Source organism: Rattus norvegicus, chromosome 5, assembly GCF_036323735.1.
Source record: "Rattus norvegicus strain BN/NHsdMcwi chromosome 5, GRCr8, whole genome shotgun sequence".
NCBI classification, from domain to species: domain Eukaryota; kingdom Metazoa; phylum Chordata; class Mammalia; order Rodentia; family Muridae; genus Rattus; species Rattus norvegicus.
The window spans coordinates 136428575-136449107 of record NC_086023.1 but is presented as its reverse complement, the minus strand read 5'-3'; the positions used below and the strand labels follow the sequence as shown (position 1 = coordinate 136449107).

General features: G+C 45.6%; 1 protein-coding gene, 1 long non-coding RNA gene and 1 pseudogene across 4 annotated transcripts in view; 1 reads left to right on the top strand and 2 right to left on the bottom strand.

Annotated features, from left to right (window-relative positions):
* Positions 1-13369, top strand: part of LOC134486976 (uncharacterized) — a 32644-nt gene extending 19275 nt beyond the window's left edge. Inside the window, exon 4 of one of the 2 annotated variants that reach the window (XR_010066600.1) lies at positions 12699-13369. The gene's annotated coding sequence lies outside the window, so the exon portion shown is untranslated. Of the gene's footprint in view, positions 1-10337; positions 10594-12698 lie in introns of those variants that run through there. The other variant, XR_010066602.1, reaches the window with a different exon arrangement.
* On the bottom strand, positions 1761-12515 carry LOC102553953 (uncharacterized). Of its 2 annotated transcripts, XR_010066603.1 has the most exons (5): positions 11870-11892; positions 10793-11164; positions 10329-10432; positions 8910-9078; positions 1761-1935 (listed from the first exon to the last, which is right to left on the bottom strand). It is a non-coding gene; the product is annotated as an uncharacterized LOC102553953 (long non-coding RNA). The 2 variants fall into 2 exon arrangements; XR_005504951.2 differs by having other exon boundaries at positions 10793-12515.
* A 133-nt stretch (positions 13370-13502) lies between the features above and the next one.
* LOC134486977 (iron-sulfur cluster assembly 1 homolog, mitochondrial-like) lies at positions 13503-16648 on the bottom strand (annotated as a pseudogene).
* Positions 16649-20533: the final 3885 nt, after the last annotated feature.

Sequence of the window (20533 nt, the reverse complement as noted above, 5' to 3'; positions counted from 1 at the left end):
GGAAGGCCCTCACTCCTGACTGTTGACTTCAATAAGCCTGAAGGTAGGGAGCGCCAGGTCTATCGCCAGACTCCCTTGGTGGGTCTCTGAGGGGCTGAAAAAATGTCTCACCAATTTGGCTAAGGTAAGGAAAAGATATGAAGAGACTTGAGGGGTTAAGCTAAGTTGCTGAGAGAGTTAGTGTAAGTTACAGAGAAAGTAAGGTTGAACAGAGAGACTGAGGAAGAGAAAGAGAAAAGAAGGTAAAAAGAGCCGGAAGCTAGAGAAGAAAAGAGACAAAAAGAAGAGGAAGCTAGAGAGCTAAAGAGAGATAAAAGACAAGAGAGGAACATATACTGGCCACAGTAGTTAGGGAACCTAGGAAGACAGTACCTGGCAACAGAAGAGAATTCCTGGCTAAAGATCGGTGTGCCTAATGCAAAGAAAAAGGACACTGGGTCAGGGACTGCCCCAGGAAGAACAAGAGGGGCCTCTCCAGTGGCTCCGAAGGCAAGCCTCTCGGTCCTAGAGTGCTGGCTATGCGCAAAGATAGAAGGGAAGCCCGCCAAGTTTTGTGGATACAGGGGGCCTAACACTCTGTGCTCCTATGCCCAAATGGACTAGTGTGCAGCAAAAAAGTTCGACCCCGAGAGGCTTGGAGAAAGGGTATTTAAGGGGAGAAACCACAACCTGAGGGGCAGGGATGGCGTCATTGGAAAGTGTGTAGAATAACAGTGAAAAATCACAAGGAAAAACTCTGTTTTTCAAGATTGTTTCCTAGGAGAAGCTGTCCCCTGCTTCTCCGATTGTTTAACTTCATGGTCTGCTAGTTCCTTGGAGAGGCTTCCTGGGACATACAATTCTGAGGCCTAACCTGTTTCTTTTGTTCTAAAGTTTGTGTCTATGGGGGCAACTTTAAAACTTCTAATTTTCACAACCAAACAAAAAGCCACCAAAATAAAACTAAACAAAACCAAAGTCCTAGGAACTGAAACTCTGTGATTTGTCCACTCCATTGCAACTAAATCTTTTCTGAGAAATATCTCTGTTTTACAGAGCATCTCTATTTCCTCTGGTTTACCTTGGATCCATGTTCCAAGTTCCACCCCAAGAGCCTAGTCCCCAACATTTAAGTATATAACTGTGTTCACAGTGGAGTTCTTCCATGAATTTAAATGAAGTTACTACTTAGAAAATGCCTGGGGCTAGGCCGGGGAGTCACCCTGGAGGCAGAGGCAGGCATACCTCTGTGGGTATGAGGCCAGCCTGGGCTATATAGTGAGTTCCTGGACAGCCAGGGGTACTTAGTGAGACCCTGTCATGAGACACCACACCTAAAAAAAGAAAGAAAGAAAGGAAGAAGGAAAGAAAGAAAGAAAGAAAGAAAGAAAGAAAGAAAGAAAGAGAATATGACAATATGTCTGGTGTTGTAGGAAGATGAAGTGTGTGTGTGTGTGTGTGTGTGTGTGTGTGTGTGTGTGTGTGTGTGTGTGTGTGTGTGTGAGTGTGTGTGTAGTGTAGGGTAGGGAGGCTAAGAACCCACAGGGAGGATGTAGGCGTCTGCACAGAGCGCCCAAGAAAGGCCAAGGCTCACTTCAGCACCTTGTCTCTGAGTCCTGCCTGCAGAACTCTGAGAAATCAAAATTCAGATATTCAAGTCACCCAGCCATCTTATTTTGTTACAATGCTTGGGAGGACACTCGAGTTCTTTGGATTTTCCTGACGGTCTGTGATGTATAAGTGTCTCACCTCTAAAATGACTTCTCACTCTATTTTTTTCCGTGGTTTTTTTATTTTTATTTTTTCATTTTTCGGTTGTTTGTTTGTTTTGCTTTTTGGAGACAAGCTGTCATTGTGTTGGTGTCTTGACCTGAAGCTCTGTCTGCAGACTGACTTTAAACTTGTGAACCCTGTTGCCTCTGCCTCCCATTTGCTGGGATTTCCGAGTTCCCCCTCCTGAAACAACAAGAAATATCTTTAAGTTTACACTAAATGTGATCCCCAATGTGAATAAAGCAGCAGGGCCCCTAACCCAGCCCCCACGCTGTCTGACACACTGCCTAAGTTGAATATTTTACAGATACCCAAGGTGGACCCTCCCTGGGCGAGGCCTGTCAGCTTCCCTAATGTGTGGGACAGAGCTTAAACTGCCCACCCCTCCCTGTTCTCTGTTTTCTGCTGCTTTGTATTACTGCAAGGTCCAGAAGGGAGCCAGATTCTTTAGACTCAAAGCCCTTGCCAATGATCTGCAACAAAACAAAACAAGCAACTTTCCTGCCTGGCCTAGTCTTCAACCCACTCAGTATTCCATGGCAACCTTGGATTATTGTGCCTCCTGCCGAAGAGTCTGGAGTGCCTGGGAAGCCTGGGGCAGAGTTCTTTAACCTTGCTGCAATAGCTGGGTTTGCAGGAAGGGTGGGGACACACTTCTGTCAGCATAGCGGCCATGTCAGCACATCTGCACTGGAAGTGAGTCCTTGCCTGCAGGCATTTGGTCACAGCTGGACTCATCTGCAGCCTCCCTAAGAACTAGGCACTGGCAGCATGGAGAATCCAGGTCTTGGTGCCCAGCCCAGCTCGGGAACCCACTGAGCAGACTCTGTGGGGAGTCAGAAAAAGCCTGACATGCCCAGATGAGCTTATCTGTGTTCAGATAAGCACTGCAGACAGCTGGAAGCTCAAGAAAGAGGCTGGGTGGGGTTGGGGATTTAGCTCAGTGGTAGAGCGCTTGCCTAGCAAGTGCAAGGCCCTGGGTTCAGTCCCCAGCTCCGAAAAAAAGAAAAAAAGAAAAAAAAAAAAAAGAGGGAGGCTGGGTGTGGAGGGGTCTGCCTGCCTGGGAGAGCTGCCCTGAGCAGGCAGAGGTATGCTAGGGAATGTTTGAGCAGGACAGCTCAGCCAGAGGGCAGGGTGCAGAACTCCAGCTGGCTAAGAGCCTCCTGAAATGTGACATTAAAAAGTTATAGACACATAGTAGAAGTGGCATGACAGGAGAGAAGTTGATCATGCCTATGGCACTGGGTTGTCCACCTTCCCAAGGGTGCAAACCTTTAGCGCAGTTCCTCAGGTTGTGGTGACCACCCCCCACCCCCAGTGCATTTTGTGTGCTCCTTCATGTCTGTAATTTCGCTAATATTATAGATTGTAATGTAATTCTGATGTGTAGGGTTTCTGATATTTGACCCCTGTGATCCTGTCATTTAAGATCATCTGCTTCCCAGGGTCACAGCCCACCATGTTGAGAACTGCTGGTCTAGAGAGCCTACAGCTTGGCTCTGCCTGGCATTTGCCTTGCAAAAGGTGACTTGAGGAACTGGCAGCCTGTAGTTGAAAGCTCTATGTTGCAAGCACAAATTTCAAGTTGAATTTATAGGAGCTTCAAAAAATAACTGTGACAATTTCACACATCTCTACACGCTGGGCTGTGAGCATGTCCACACCAACCCCAATGACATGTTCTCCCTCCCTCAGTGTCCCATGGAAACACTGCTTTGTCTGAAGGAGCCCCTCCCACATTTTCGAACCCATTGAGTTTAAGTTTGGTGATAATGAGCACAGGAAGGCGTTGTTTACTAGAACTCGTGTTACTTGCCAGATGCTACATTGATGTTCTGGGGGCTTCTCTAAATACAGGGCTACAACGATTGGCTGTGGACTCCTTTGTGAGGACTCCGGTATACACACTCCAGTTTATACAAGTGCAGAGGCCTTGTAAGCCCAAATTTAGTTTTAGTCGACATTTTTAAACTTCTGCTCTGTCTTTTTATGTTGAGAGACTGACCACACTTTGGGTATCAAAATTCCTCTTCTGATCCACCTGAATGGAATTTTTGTTTGTTTCCTTTTGTTTTTTAAAGATGTAATTATGTATTATACATGACTACATTATAGCTGTCCCCAGAAAAACCAAAAGAGGGCATCATATTGCATTACAGATGGTTGTGAGCCACCATGTGGTTGCTGGGATTTGAACTCAGGACTGGAAGAACAATCAGTGCTCTTAACCACGGATCTCTCTCCTCCCTGGTTCATTTGTTTCCATCTAAGATTCACAAATATTGTTCTCAGTGTGGGATCCACAGATCATGTAGCCAAGTCATTTGAATGACTGTTAATCTAGTCAAAAGAGCCCTTTCAGTGCTTGATGGGTGACTTGTTTATGACCTAAGAGCCATGCTCCACAGGGGATCATGATGATAAATATCAAAGGACTAAAACACGAACGGAGATGTAGTTCAGAGGGCAGACTGCTCGCCCACCACTCACAGAGCCATGGGTTTGATCCTCAGCACAGGGCTGGGTGTGTGTAGTACATAGAATACCAGCACAGAGCAGGTAATGAGAGAACGACCACACAGTCATCCATCGATACAAAAGAAGAGAGAGGTTAGCCTGGGCTACATGAAGTCTTGTCTCATAAGAAAGGAAGGAAGGAAGGAAGGAAGGAAGGAAGGAAGGAAGGAAGGAAGGAAGGAAGAAAGAAAGAAAGAAAGAAGGAAGGAAGGAAGATAGAAAGTGGAAAAGTCCAGCAACTTTTCCACATCACCCTGATCTCAGTACAAGGGAGGCACAGGCAGGTAGATCTCTGTGAGTTCAAGGCCAGCCTGGTCTACATAGCAAGTTCCAGGACAGCCAGGGCTACAGAGACCCTGTGTCAGGAAAACAAACCAACAATCAAAGAGATGAACAAGCAAATAAGTGAATCCAGCCTTGCCAACACCAGGATGGCTCCCTGGGGCACCTTTGGGAACCATCATCACACTTGCAAACCAGTAGCATTCTCCTGAGACATTTACTTAATGTGGTCAGTGGGGGTGTCTCTAGAAATGACAGTGTGAGTCCCTTTTACTTTGGCTTTCTGTGGAGTATTGGGGAGGAATGAGTTCAGTACCAAATCCAATACTCAACTTGAGCCGGAAGATAGGAGGTGACTTGCTGTCCCATTGAGTGTTTCTGTTGAACCAGAAAGTCACTACCACTGAAAGATCTCTGTAGGGAGACCCTCCCTCAAGTATCGAGAAGTCGCAGACCCCAGACACACGAGAGACCGATTTTGAATGTAATATGCAAAAGGTGAGGTTTATTAAGGAGAACTCTGGACCGACACGTATCTCTCGCAGGAGACAGAGGTGTCGACCCCGAATGGCTGGGAGAAGGGCCTTTAAAGGAAGAAGTTGTGAGACCCAGGGGATGAGGGGATGTCAAAGGGGAATGCCAAAGATATCACAAGTTATAGGATTGTCCAATTGTTTTATGGCTCCAGGAGATAAGGGGATAACAGGTTTTATGGCCCCCTGGTTCCTGGAACAGAGCTACTAAATCAGGAGAAGGGTCAGGTGGTCAGGTCCTCATTATTTCGAGAGTAGATCTCATCTCTTCTCCTGTCAGTGTAAATGTTTCTCAGAGTTGATGAAGCATCTGCATTTGGTTCTTTTTTTTTTTTTTTCCGGAGCTGGGGACCGAACCCAGGGCCTTGCGCTTCCTAGGTAAGCGCTCTACCACTGAGCTAAATCCCCAGCCCCCGAAGCATCTGCATTTGAAACACATCTGGTTAGGCTTTGGGCAGGCCAGTTTCTTGGAATGCTCTCTGCAAGACGCAATGGTTGGAGGGCACAAAGGGGGCTTAAACAAACATCACAGGGGCAGAACAGCTACTCACACCTGAAGTGTCAGTGTGTCAGAATCAGTTCTTTTGTAATTTTAACAATCTGTCTTCCTAAGTCAGGTCCTGATGCTGTGTTCTGGGCTAATTTAAAACTCTATCTCTCACCACCATTACCACAACCCTACCTCGATTGTGAGGGTCGATTCGTCATGTCTGAATTCCTGCTGAAGCTTTTCAAAAGGCAAGATTCAGACAGAAAAGAGAGTGAGCCAATAACATAGAGACATAAGATTTTGTCAGCCAAATGGCTGACCAGCGGGTTAATTCCTATGTCTTTGTAATAACAGGTCTGGGTGTACAAGGATAATCTGCGATTCTGAGTGATTTCTGTACAGAATGACTGACTCCATCCCTAGGCAGTCTTCATGTGTCATGGAGTCTGGTGCCCCATGTTTTCCTGTTGTTCTGGATATTTCTTATGGAATTTTTCAGAAAGCCTCAGTCTCACAACCTTAATTTTTGCAATGAGAACTCCCTTGTTCCTGGCAACAAGGAGACTCAGCCACTGGGCATTACATGATTTGTAAATCATGTATTTATATCTCACAAGAAGAATTTCTCTAATTCTACACTATAAGCAGACAGTGGGCTCAGGTGAGTAAAACTCAACATGAACATGGGGGTCGGGTCTGTACTCAAATTAGCTAATACCTTCTTGTTCCCAACTCTGGGCCTGAGGGTAGGTTAGACCACAGACCTGTACTCAAACCCAAACGACAAAGCACAAGATTCAGGAGGAGGTTGAGATGCAAGGAGTAAAAGGGGCTCGGGTGCAATTAACCCTTAATTTCAATGGTCCGTAATCTGTGACATTGACAGCAGATTCTGTGGCATTCCACTTTCAGGCCTGGGTGTAAGGCCAGCAACCTTCATGGCCATCGGAGTAGAGAACCACTGTGGGGTCCTTTCTGTGCCTGTCCCAGTGCCCCTTTGAGTGACTTTTTGGCACAGATATCATTGGGCTCCAGTAAGGTGAAATGTGGCAGAATTGGACATATGCTGGGTCTCTTGGATAGTCTGATGAACAGCCTTGATGGGGACTGGAGGGACTTGAGGAAGAAATCGTTAGAGTTCTGCCACCTGTTGGTCTCTAATCCTGGGAAGCAATGAGCAAGGTCTTCCTAACCTAACCTCAGAGTGGGCAAATCCCTCCCAAGGTGGGTTTCAGCACACCCCAAGGAAAACAAAGGAAGGCGGTCTATCCACTCTTTGATGGTCTCTTGTGTCAGCTTTGTTAGAGTTTCTTTTTATGTTTAGTTGATTTTTATTACCTGCCCTGAACTCTTTATGCACAGTGAAGTTTTCAGTCTATGTCTAAATTAATTGAGCAGTTTTGCTATGGAACCTTGGCCATCGTAGGACTCCACTGCTAGGGAGAGGATAAAGAAGGAGGAGCTTCGAAGCTACTGTATGAGTAATTTCAGTCTCGGTGCAGAATGCTTCCACCCTCCTGGAGAACGCATCTATAACAGCTACCAAGTCCACTTAGCCTTTCCGCACATGCTGATCTCCATGAGGTGTGTTTTTCCAGGGATTGCCAGTGTGTTGGTCTCTCATTCACACCCCTTCCTGGCTAAGGCTCTCTGTTAAAAATTTGCTTGAGCAGAAACCTGATGTCTGGCTGAGACATCCCACATTAGACATCCAGACTTGTTATAGCACGTTAGTTTGAGCAACTCAGAAAGTTTGATGGACCCCAGAAGAGTAGTCTGGTGAAGGTCAATTACTAAGGTCCTGCCATTTGTTTCTCGGAGAGATTTGTGTCTCTAGTGTCCTCCATCAACCTGTAGGTCTGAGCTATGTGTTTCCTCTTTAAAATGGAGTCTCATTCAGCACGAGGTATGGGTGTCTCGTCAGTTACCAATGGGTCCCAGTGGTCTCAGGGTGACCACTTTGGTCAGCCATGTCAGGAATACAGGAATGGAGGACAGTAATTTGTATTTGAAGCTAAATAGTCCCTTGGAGGGATGAGATTTTTCTTTCTTTTTCCTTTTCCATGTCCTTTCCCACAGTAGTTGAGAAGCCCCGTCTTTCTATAGATCATACTGAGGACATGGGTGTAGTAAATGCATGACAACTGTCCCTGCATAGGGTGGTGAGCTTTTCTTTCATCATCGGAGAACCTGGGTCAAATTGATCAATACTGTCCTCCTTGCTGAAGCACCTGGCTTGAGTCTTATCATAGTTTCCACATCCTGGGTTTCATCTTTTATCTTGTGACAGTTGTGGATGAACACCTGAGGGCTGTCATCAGGCAGGGGAGCACTAGAATTGATGACAGTGAGTTTTTCAAACAAGATTCATGGGTGACCCAGGATTGGTGCCTGATACTGGGTCACACAGGCATTAAACAGCCAGTGTTCTGGTTGTCTAGGAGGAGAGCCTCAACTGTGTCTTAGGGTGTTGTTTGTGATTATAAGTTCCTGACCTAGAGCTAACTTCGTTTTTTGTTTTTGTGGTCCATTACACCAACAGTATCAGTCACAGCTCTTAGACAGGTGGGTCTGTCCCTGGCTCCATGGCTAATCAATTGGATGGGTGTTTGATCACTGGGCTTGTCCATGTCCCCCGTGATTGGGAAAAAACTCTTTCCTGTTATTCTTCATGAATAATCAGATGAAAAGATTGAGAGACATCTGAAAGAGCTAGGCCTAGAGCCCAAGTCAGAGTTGTTTTTCAATGTTCAAGTGCCATTTTTTAAAGTCTCAGTCCAGATTAGCAGCTCAGTGTGACCCTTTCTGCTGGTTTAGAGGCCAGGTTGTTTTCCAAACTGGACTCCTGGGACATGGATATAAGTCAATGGAAAGTTTTGTCAGCCAGCCTGCAACTACATTGGGTACTCAGTAGGGTACCACAAATCCTTTCTCCAGATGAGATTTAAAGTACAAACCATATTCTGGGTTGACACACTTGAGATTCAAAAACATCTGTCTAGGAACAGAACTGTAGAAGCCAACAAGAGGGTTAGAACATTTAGAGGTGTCCTCGAAATTATGGATGTTATGGATTAGGCCTTTGTTTTCATGGCAGCAGGTGGTGCTGTCTCTATGCTCAGTTTCATGGCCTGAATAACAAGCATCATGGAGTCAGTTGTGCTAAGGTCTGTGGCCCTGTTACAGAAACAAGCCTGGATTGTTTTGCCCCAAACCCTGTTATCCAGAGGCTGCATTGAGGACACTCTAATTATGATTCTGAGAAAGGGGGGGGGGCAATCAGGATCTGTCCGAGTCCATCAGAGAACTGTCCTGAACTACCCACAAGCTAATACCTTTCATAGATGGTGTTCCCAGGTTGACTGTCTTCTCACCATGCATGCTCAAGATCTCTTCCCCCCATTGCCTGTCTGCCTCAGACTGTCTCCATTCCGGTTTGTGGCTCTGTATCTCGTTCTTTTCAGGAGTACTGAGAGAAGTCCTCCTTGCTGCTTCATTTGGCTTCTGTGAGGAAAAATATCATTGAGATTGTACTGTTTTGCCCCTCCCTTAAATCTGTGCAGAGAATCCAAGGCTGTTGTCCTGGATAGTCTTGTTTAATTCTGATTGCATGACCTTGGGTAATGGAGGTGTATAGATGTTAACCTTGAAAAAAAATACCCACAATCTAGTATATTATTCCATGCTTTGAGGAGAGTAGTTAAATAATGCTGTCGTGGTTATGTATTGGGAAGCAGTAGCAGGCAGATCTCTGTAAGGCTCAAAATGAGTCTTACTTACCTGGATAACCTCCAAATGAGAAAGGAGAGTGGAGTTTGCTGCAAATGCAAGAGTTTTATTTGCCAGCACGTTAGGGGACAACTTTCTCTGAATCCCTCATGGTGAGTGACTAGTGGGACACCCTGAATCTCTACAACAAGCAGTTTTTATAATTTTTAGGGGTATTGGATAAATCAGCAAGGTTACAGTTTAACCTTATTGGCTAAGCATATTGACGTTTGAATCTATTGGCTAGCAAGCATATGACATTCCTTTGAACTCTTATCTGGCACCAGAGAGTCAGGTGACTATCAGTACATTCTGTGGTTTTTTTTTAAAGACATTCCCTGCTCCTCTTGAGAACTCTGGGTGGAGAAAGGAACTTGTCCTAGCCTTGACCTGGGGCAGGAAGCTGCTACTTGACCTAATCTTGACCTGAGGCAGTGGGAGTGAGGCTTTCACACCCATAGGGTACTTCACTTGAGCCCTATAATCTACCAACTTTCTACCAGGCCATGCCTCTTATTAGCTCTTATAATTCAGTAAGAACTAGGGTCCTCAAGGACCAATTCCAGTGTTTCTGCATTGAGTGTGAGTCAGTCAGGATCCCCAAATGCTGCTCTGCGAAACTGTAGAATTAGGCATCAGTGGTCTGCTACTCTCTTAAGGACCTTGAGTGGAAAATACATTCAAAGTACCCCAAATAAATGAGTAAGTGAAACTACACACTGGACTCAACCATATCTTTAAGAGAGAAAAACCATTTGTGCTGCTCATATACTAACTGAAGTAAAACCAAACTCTCAGTAGCCAAACCATTAAAGGAAACTGAGACCTTCCCCAACCCAACATCCCTGTAACACCTTTAAGCAGGAGTCTCCCTCCACTTGTTGGGAACCCCATGAAAACCAAGCTACAGGTATGCCACATCTTGACTTGGATGTGGAGCAGGTCCAGCCAATGTCTGCTCTCTGGTTGTTTCATTCAATCCTTACCTTTTACAGTCAGTTGCAACATGGATCCCGGACATCCACATGGCCTTCAGCATCAGCGGGGACCACAGACCTCAGCATGGCCCAGACGTTTTCTTTAGGAACTACTTCAGGGGTGAATGAATGTGAAAGACACCTCTCACGGAGAATGACCATATGTTTTGTGCAATTTTGCTCTACCCACCTTTGCTCTGGGAATGGGCCATGATACCAGCCTCCACCCAGCTTCCCTTGAATCCCACAATAGAAGACAAACACACAGAGCGGATCATTTGCACCTTGTCTTCTTGCAGAATTTCTGGGCACCACTAACTCCCATCTGGAAAACTCACTCTTATCAGTGCTTTGAGCTCTCCTCCTTCCCTAACTGAGTCGGTCAATTGAATCTAGTTCCTGCCAGACATTTCTGACCTCCCACCTAGAGGAGAACCTAGCCCACTGCTTCTCCTGAGCCCTCACACAGCTACCTGGGTACACGCTGTAGAGCATGGGGAACTCCATCTTTGCTTCCTGGTGTCCCCTTTTCCTCCCAGGAACCAGAAGTTCCATGAGTATCTTCAGACCAGCAATTGGCCCATGGCTTTTTTTATTTACAGATCAAGAATCAAATGGGGAATAGGACCTTAAAAAAAGAACAGCCCCACATGCCCAATTTTTTTAAGAAATCCATGTAGATGGAGATGTTCTCCCTGGGGTATAATAAGCAAGCCAGGCCCATCCAAGGACAGATGAGCGTCAAAGCCGTGAGAAAGATGTCATTATGGGTAGACATTAGTCAGTAAATGCAGTTGGCGAAAGAAACAATACCAAGAGTTGCTCTCCGATAACCACACTTGTACCTGCAGACATGGAGACATGCTAATGATAATTAAGAAAGGCCCAAAATAGCAGTGTCCATTCCCAGACACTTAGTTGAAGCATAAATAAATAGTAAACCTAATAATGCTCAATGAATAGCTAACCATACTTCTAAGGTATAGAGCATCTTACCTGACCCTAACTCTTTGTCTCTAGCCAGGCTGTCAGCCAGCAGGCCTCTAGTTTATGAGGTACCCTAACAGGGCTGGGGTAATGAGAAGTGAGAAGACCATGGCCACCTCTTTCCATGGTTGCTAGGTTCTGAACTCATGTTCTGCTTGCAGGGCAATCAGTTTTAACCACTGAGCCATCGCTTATCATTTCCCAGCATGGAAGGTCATTCTTTTGAATGCAAAAAGTAATTCATACAAGCTGTCTTAGAAGAATGGTCATGAGTCTGGGTGGTGTGGGCACAGGGTTTCAATCTCCAGCATTAGGAAAGCAGATGCAGGTGGATCTCTATGAGTTCAAGGTCAGCCTGCTCTACAGAATATGATTCATGACTGTCCTGGGTAAACAAAGACAGCCTGCAACCCCACCCCCATGCCCCACAGAGAGAAAGAGAGAGAGAGAGAGAGAGAGAGAGAGAGAGAGAGAGAGAGAGAGAGAGAGCACAAAGAAAAGAAAAAGATCAGGAGATGGGCTGGAAAGATGGCTCAGTGTGTACACAGCCCTCCAAGTCCTACCCCTTGATGGACATGGTGGAAATACAGGACTGACCTCCTGGCCTTAAACTCAGAGATCCTGTGTCTCCTAGGAGCTGACAAAGGCTGACACACCTGGTCTTCACAGAAGGTCACTGTGTACTCACAGTAGGAATTTGTAGGAAGCTAAGCCCTGGCACAGTGCCTGTCACAGGAAGTCACAGACACATGAATATAAGGATGTCCAGAGCCTCCGTGTAATCTTCACAGTCAGTGGCAGCTGTTTTACAACTGTGCCCACATCGTTACCAAAGGAAGGGTTTCAGCCCTGGTTGGAAGTATGAGTAACCTCTTTTTTAAAAGCCTGTTTTGTTATTTATTTACATAGTTATTTATTCATTTTTAGGATCATAAAGAGGCGTGGTTTTAATTGATAACTCAATCTCTTCATACAATTTTGCACAAATTAAGGACGTATCAACAATTCCATTTTGATACAAACTCATCAACATTCATATAAAACTATGAGTTTGTACAATTTGGTGGTCGGTACTTTAGTAAGGAGCACAGATATTAAACTCAGCTTCGTGAGACTCAGCCTCCACAGAAGAATTCACAGGTTCTAAGATGTCCGACCCACGTCCATCAAGACCACTTAAAGAGAAACTTGGGATCCAGGTGTGGTAGCACATGCCTCTCGACGTGAAAGCAGGAGGATTGTGGGTTCAAGGCTGGCCTGTACTATATAGCAAAACCGTGGCTTAACAAACTGGTGATGACCACTTTAAAAAGAAACTTAGAAGCTTCCTCCGGGAAGCAGGGAGAAGCTGCACCCTGGCAACTGTAAGCGTTTGCATGTTCTGCCCCACAGGTGCTGTGCTGAGAGGGACCCCTCTGCTGCAGATCTTGTGAAAGAAGACACTACTGTTTCAATTCTGTAAACACGATAGCCATTCAGACAGAAGGGTTACACAGGACTTCCCTTCAAAAGAAAACTAATGCAGTCTCTAAATTAAAGTGGTGAGAGCACTGGCCAGGCAGGATGTCTCCTCACCAAGTGTCTCAGACAGCACTGTCTGCTGTGACCTCTGAGGGGGAGAGCTGGGCAGAAGCTCTGAGAACTGCTCTCTCTAAGCAGGTCTAAGTGACCTACCTTGCTGCTCATCACAAGCGCTTCCAACTGAAAGGTCTAAGCAAACCAGCATGAAGCACGCCCCAGAGGACAGACTGACACCAGTCCCGTGATCCCCACCTCCTGATACTGGCATTCAGAGCTGAGATGGCTGGGGGACTGGCTAATGAGGTATCTGACAACACACACGTGGTAAACATGCAATGGGCCACGCCACAGGTGAGGGAAACGAGGTCCCACTGCACTGCTCCCCACAGCTGTCCTGCCTGAGGTGAGAAAGGGCCAGGAGACAGTCTCAAGCCGTTCTGTGATCCAGGTGCACACCGGATATCCCATTCCTCAATTCCCTGCAAAGCAAAGGTCAAGAGGCTGGTTCTAGCACAGAGCAGGCTACAGCATAAGAGCAGGGTAGGAGTTTTCTGTACAGGACAGAGGACTCAACAGTTTCTCAGTTTGTGTCCTCCAGAGAGCAGACACCATGTTCTCCCAGTTTGTGTCTTACAGAGAAAAGACACCATGTTTTCGGAACTCTAACACTCTGGCTTGATTTTCAATGCTTCACTTTATTCTCAACCACGAGGCAGCCACACACTAACTTCCGACACGGGACATCACATGATTTCTCCGGCATGCTCCAAGGCAGACCCAGCTCTCCTGGAGTTTGCAGTCCTCAGCTTTCAGACGTTAAAGCTTTCACCGCAGCCACAGGTTCCCTTGATGTTGGGGTTGTTGAACACAAACTCACTGGACAGTTTGTCTTCCACATAGTCTATCTCTGTGCCTAACAGGGTTAGCTGGGCTTTCTTCTCGATGAACACTCAGACTCTGTCTTGAATAACTTCATCAGCACCTCCTTTTGTCTTTGTATACTCCAGGCTGTAAGAGAGGCCGTTACAGCTCCTGGTCCGAATGCCCACTTTCAGACCCACATGCTCAGGCTTCTCTTTAAGAAGTTGTTTTATCTTGTTCACAGCAGAAGGGGTCAGTGCGAGCGCCGCCCGCGTGGGTTGCAGTTTTCTCTTGCTCACGGCCCGCGCGTCGGCGCAGACCAACAACGCCGACATGTCCACGTCGCAGCGCTGGCAGCCTCGGGCTGGAGCATGGGGCCTCAGCTTCTCTCCATGGACACGGCTTTATTCATTTTTACATTCCAGATTTTATTCCCCTCCCGGTTCACCCCCAGATTATTCCACATCTCACACTTCCCCCCAACTCTGGAACTACCCACGAGCAGTCTTGAAAAGGATGTCGCCATCCCACCCACCCAACAAGGCCTCTAAACTTCCTGGGGCCTCCAGTCTTTGAGGGTTAGGTGCATCTTCTCTGACTGATCCCAGACTGGGTGTCCTCTGCTGTCTATGGGTTGGAGGCCTCAGCTCAGATGGTGTATGCTGACTAATTGGTGATCCAGTGTCTAAGAGATCTCAAGGGTCCAGATTTATTGAGACTGCTGGTCCTCCTACGGGGTTGCCCTCCTCCTTAGCTTCTTCCAGTTTTTCTCTAATTCAATCAGAGGTGTCAGCAGCTTCTGTCCCTTGGTTGGGGGCACATATCTGCATCTGATCCTTTCAGATTCTCTTTAGGTCTTTTGGAGATCAGTCCTGGTAGGTCCCTTTTTGTGACCACAACCTAATGGCATAATGTTTCAGAAATGGGGTCAGGTCTTGGGGCCTCTCATTGAACTGGATCCCACTTTGGGCCTGTTACTCGATCTTCTTTTCCTCAGGCTCTTCTCCATTTCCATCCCTACATTTCTTTCAGACACAAAGAATTATGGGTCAGAGCATGGGCTGTGGGATAGCAACCCCATCCTTCACTTGATGGCCTTTCTCTCTGCTGGAGGTGGATTCAATAAGTTCCCTCTCTGGACTGTAGGCCCTTTCATCTAGGGTCCCCTTCCTTTGAGTCCTGAGAGTCTCCAAATTCCCAGGTCACTAGTACATTCTAGATAGTCTTCCAAACCTCCTTCCTCCCGAGGTTGCCCGTTTGTTTGCTTATTTTAAACAAACATTGATTTATTGTATTTATATAAGCACACTGTAGCTGTCTTCACACACACCTGAAGAGGGCATCAAATTCTATTACAGATTGTTGTGAGCCATGTAATGATGTTGTTTGGAAGTGAACTCAGGAACTCTGGAGGAACAGTTCAGGCTCTCAACCACTGAGCCATCACTACAGCCATTGAGGCTTTTTTGTTTTTTGTTTTTTTTTTACTGCCCCTTTAGTTGATGTGATTGTCCATTGGTCACGTGGAAAATTTGACACTTGAAGTGCTGATCCCCAATGTGCTTTCTCACATGTCCGTCAAGCTCATCTGAGCGAGAGAACGTCCATGTGCATCTGGAGCATTTGTAGGGCTTCTCCCCTGGATAAGAGAGAAAGAGATGCTTGTTACACTCAGGGGAAGATGGGACGGCATCCTGACAGTGATGGAGCACAAGGTTCAACAAGGTGGATGGAGAGGACACTGAGGTATGCAAAGGAGTAGCTGGACAGGAAGAGGAGTGGGACAGCTGAGGAGAACATGGAGAGACAGGGAGAAAGAAGGAACTGGAAAAGAGGGGGTAAGGAAGGGCTGACTAAGAAAGGCAATGAAGGCGTGAGTGAGAAGGAAGAGGGTCCAAGGACAGAGTCCCAACACAGAGAGAGCTGAGAGCCTGAAATGGACATCAGTCAATAGTTCTAGGTCCCTGGTGACTCAGGTGGCAGCATTTCTTGAACCTGGGTGTTCAAGAACAGTGTGAACAACACGGTGAGAACTCATCTCTGGGAAGGGGAGACCAGGGACCTCTACAAGGAAACGAGCTACTTTCCCACTTATCCCATCATGCAGTGCAAAGACATCACAGAAGACTGTAGCACAGCACACACTACCCTACAGCCTGGAGGATCAAGAAAACCTCACTACCCAATTCCAAACTTGACAGCCTTCCCCAGGGCATCCTCAGGGGCAGAGCTCCAGGATGTGGCAATAATTTAAAATAATGGCCAACCTTATACAGGGCTGGTCTGTGGTGACTTATCCCCCAAACGCCAAATCCAGACAGATCCTCACTCACCAGTGTGTTTGTGAATATGGCCTGTGAGGTGAGAAGACTTTGAAAAAGAATGTCCACAGTAATGGTAGATGTGGGACTTCCCTATGAATTGGGTTGGGGTCCTGAGGTCATTCTTCCTACGTGGGAGGTTTTCTGGTACCACATGGAAACTTTGACCATGTACCATATGGGAGATTGAAAAGTCTAAGGCTGTATCTTCATAGGGCATCTGACTACTAACAAGGGACATCATCCATCCTGAATTACCAGTGTGGTCATCATTGGGGGTTGTTGTGTGGCCCCCATAGAAGTTTGGATTACCATCCGAGGATGTCATATGGTATCCCTAGAAGGTCTGTTCATCATTGGGGATTGTTTCTGAATTCCACAGAGAGTCTGAAAACCAATTATCTGAGACCAGGTGTAAGATACCTGAGTGCTGGGATTCATTGGCTGACCCTCATAGAAGGTATGGTCACTGAAGTGGGTTGTTTGATCCCTGTGGAGAATTGGGTTACCATCAGAGGGTGTTGCCTGCTTTCCATAGAATGTTGGCTCTTCACTGGCCGTGGTCTTCTCACTTCTATGGAGAGCCTGAATAGTATCAAAGGGCATTGTTGGACCCACACAGAGAGTCTTCTTAGAATCACTGTACAAGTTCTGAGAACCTGCTTAGAATCAAAAGGTATTGTCTGACCCCAGAGAGAATCTGGTTAGTATCAGAAGGCATTGTGTGACCCCCATAAAGAGTTTGTTTGAATCATGGGGCATTGTCTGACCACCATAGAGAGTCTGGTTAAAAACATGGATCATTGCTTGACCCCCAGAAGTTCTGGTTATTATCAAAAGGAATTGCCTGGATCCCAGTTTGAATTTGGTTAGAATCATGGGTCATTGTTTGATCCCCATAGAGAGCCTTGTTAGAATCATGGGGCATTGTTTGACCCCTATAGAGTATCTGTTCATTGCCACAGGCATTGTTTGACCCCCATAGAGAATCTGGTTAGTATCAAATGGCATTGTCTGACCCTCATAGAGAGTCTGGTTTCCATTGGGAACAGTCATTTGACTACTAGAGTAGGTCTGATTAGCACTGACAATTTTCATGTTATCTTTGTAGACATTCTGGTCACTCTAGGTTTTCCCCTGATTTCTATAGATTGTCTGGTCACCAATGGCAGTAGTCACCTGAATTCTATTGACATTCTGCTCACTATTGAAGGTCATCTTCTGATGCCCATATTAAGTCTGATCAGCATTCGAAGTCACCATCTGACCCCCAGTAATGACTGAACATTTTTCCAATGAGGAATGGTCACCACTGAGGCTCACCACAGGGCCCTCTTTAAGATTTGCTAGGTGATTATCACAAAGGGTGTTTATCTGGCTGTCTTCAATAGGGACTGTCACCTTGGTTCCAGTGGCTGCTGTGTTCTGGTATGCAGTGGATAAGGACTTGGTGTTATCCCTGACATAGGTCAGCTGGGCGCTTGCTGTGGATAGCATGAGGTCAACAGGCACAGCTTGTTGGTTTACAGGAAGAGCCTTAGCTGGCTCTGCGGGGTAGGTGTGCTAGGCCTTTTCTAGGGAGAGTTACTGGGACTGCCTGGGGAAGAGGAGAGTAGACACAGGTCATCACAGAGGAACGGCAGGAAGTCATGACTCCGGGCTGCCTTGCATGGCCGTCCTGTACAGGGGCTCAGAGAGGCTGGAAGGAAGACCTGAAGCTAAGCTGGAGCTCTGCCCTGTCCTGCCACGGCAGGAAGACTTGGAGAAACTCAAGAGCCTCAGATGTTTGGAGGATGGAGGTAAGCTGTTGTGGAACTGGATTTTCAGTTGTAAGAACCTAGGAAGAAAAATCAGAAGGCCAATCAAGGGAACCTTAATTCCTAGACCTCCCTCTGCCTTCTCCCAAATGCCAAACTTTATAAACCACTCACCATCTTCCATTACTCAAAAGCACCTTTTAGATATTTTAGTAGAGAAATTGTTATAAGAGTAATTCAAGTTTTTGTGGAATTTTATACCATTTCACCCCATGACACCAGGACACAGGAGTCATGGCTGTCCCTAATTTAAGGAGAAAACAGATCCATAGGAAGTACACTCTACTATAAAGCTACAAACACATGGAAAGACTGGAAACACAAAACAAAGAGCTAACATTATTTACAATGGGTGGGCGGGTTCTAGGAATAAAATAACTGAAAGATGGTAAGGTGCTCGGGTCCATCCTCGTCACAGGATCGGGGTTCTCACTGGAAGCAGGGATCTCTGGAAGCCGCCTGATAAATAATACACAGACTGGTTTTGGGGTACAAACTGTCAGCCAATTTCAAGGCTAAAGTCAGTCTCTCTCTCTCTCTCTCTCTCTTTCTCTGTCTTTCTCTCTCTCTGTGTCTTTCTCTTTCTCTTGCAACTTGAGGGTACTCGAACTGCATTCTCTTGCGCACTCTGCTTTTTTTTAATTATGGTTTTCTTTTCTGGACTCCCACACTCATGCACACCTCTGTTCATTACCCTTTCATTCTCACACACACTCTTCATCCACACCTCACAGTCTCTCCTCACTCACTCTTCACATCTTCTCCTCATGCTCTCTCTCTCACTCTCACATTTGTTCTCAGACTCTCTCTCTCATCGCTCCCTCATGCCCTCTCTCATTCACTCTTCACTCAGTCTTCACATGCTCTTCCCATGCTCTCTCACTCGCTCTCACATTTTCTCCCTCATGTGCTCTCTCATTTACTCTCTCATTCACTCCCTCATGCCCTCTCTCATTCAGTCTTCACATGCTCTCATTTACTGTTCACATGTTCTGTAGCCTTTCTCTTGCCCCAGCCTTTTATTGATAATCCAAAAGCAGGTACAAAAATACATTGTATAATCATTACCAAATCAAGTTCAAAAGAATACCTACATCCCACAAAGAACTAAGAATTACAATGGTTCCCCAAAGTTTCAAGCTTCCCCTATTCCCAGGCCTGTTGCCAAAATAATAATAATTGTAAACTTATCATTATTTAAACTTTAACTTTAACTTATTATACTTCAGAGCTCAGAGCTCAGAGCTCCGAGGTCAGCTACTTGCATTTTCCTGTGAAGCTCTAATGATAAATGACATGGGAAAAGCTGCCAGGCAGTGGGCAGAAAGAATCGAGTTAACCCTTAGCTCAGTGGTTCCGCTAGCTTTCTGTTCCTTACACACAATGACTCTTGTAAGAGTCCCAGCATTTTGACTTCATTTACTAGTATATAATTTTACATATTCTATACTTCCTTACCCAAGGAACCACTCTCAAATGTTATATAAAACTTAATTCCTAAATTGTATCTGGAGGTCCTTGATCCACTTGGACTTAAGCTTTGTACAGGGTGATAAGCATGGATAGATCTGCATTCTTCTACATGCTGACCTCCAGTTGAACCAGCACCATTTGCTGAAAATGCTATCTTTTTTCAATTGGATGGTTTTGGAGCTTTTGTCAAAAATCAAGTGCACATAGGTGTGTGGGTTCATTTCTGGGTGTTCAATTCTATTCCACTGGTCTATCTGCCGGTCTCTGTGCCAATACCATGCAGTTTTTACCACTATTGCTCTGTAATACTGCTTGAGTTCTAGGATAGCGATTCCCCCAGAAGTCCTTTTTATTGAGGATAGTTTTAGCTATCCTGGGTTTTTTGTTATTCCAGATGAATCTGCAAATTGTTCTGTCTAACTCTCTGAAGAATTGGATTGGAATTTTGATGGGGATTGCATTCAATCTGCTGATCGCTTTTGGTAAAGTGGCCATTCTTAGTATATTAACCCTGCCAATCCATAAGCATGGGAGATCTTTCCATCTTCTGAGATCTTCAATTTCTTTCTTCAGAGGCTTGAAGTTCTTATCATACAGATCTTCCACTTGCTTGGTTAAAGTCACACCGAGGTACGTTATATTATTTGGGACTATTATGAAGGGTGTCGTTTCCCTAATTTCTTTCTCCGCTTGTTTCTCTTTTGTGTAGAGGAAGGCTACTGATTTATCTGAGTTAATTTTATACCCAGCCACTTTGCTGAAGTTGTTTATCAGGTTTAGTAGTTCTCTGGTGGAACTTTTGGGATCACTTAAATATACTATCATATCATCTGCAAATAGTGATATTTTGACTTCTTCTTTTCCCATCTGTATCCCTTTGATCTGCTTTTGTTGTCTGATTGCTCTGGCTAGGACTTCGAGAACTATATTGAATAAGTAGGGAGAGAGTGGGCAGCCTTGTCTAGTCCCTGATTTTAGTGGGATTGCTTCGAGGTTCTCTCCATTTAATTTAATGTGAGCTACTGGTTTGCTGTATATGTCTTTTACTATGTTTAGGTATGGGCCTTCAATTCCTAATCTTTCCAGGACTTTTATCATGAAGGGGTGTTGAATTTTGTCAAATGCTTTCTCAGCATCTAATGAAATGATCGTGTCTTCTTATCTTTGAGTTTGTTAATATAGTGGATTAGGTTGATGGATTTTCGTATATTAAACCATCCCTGCATCCCTGGGA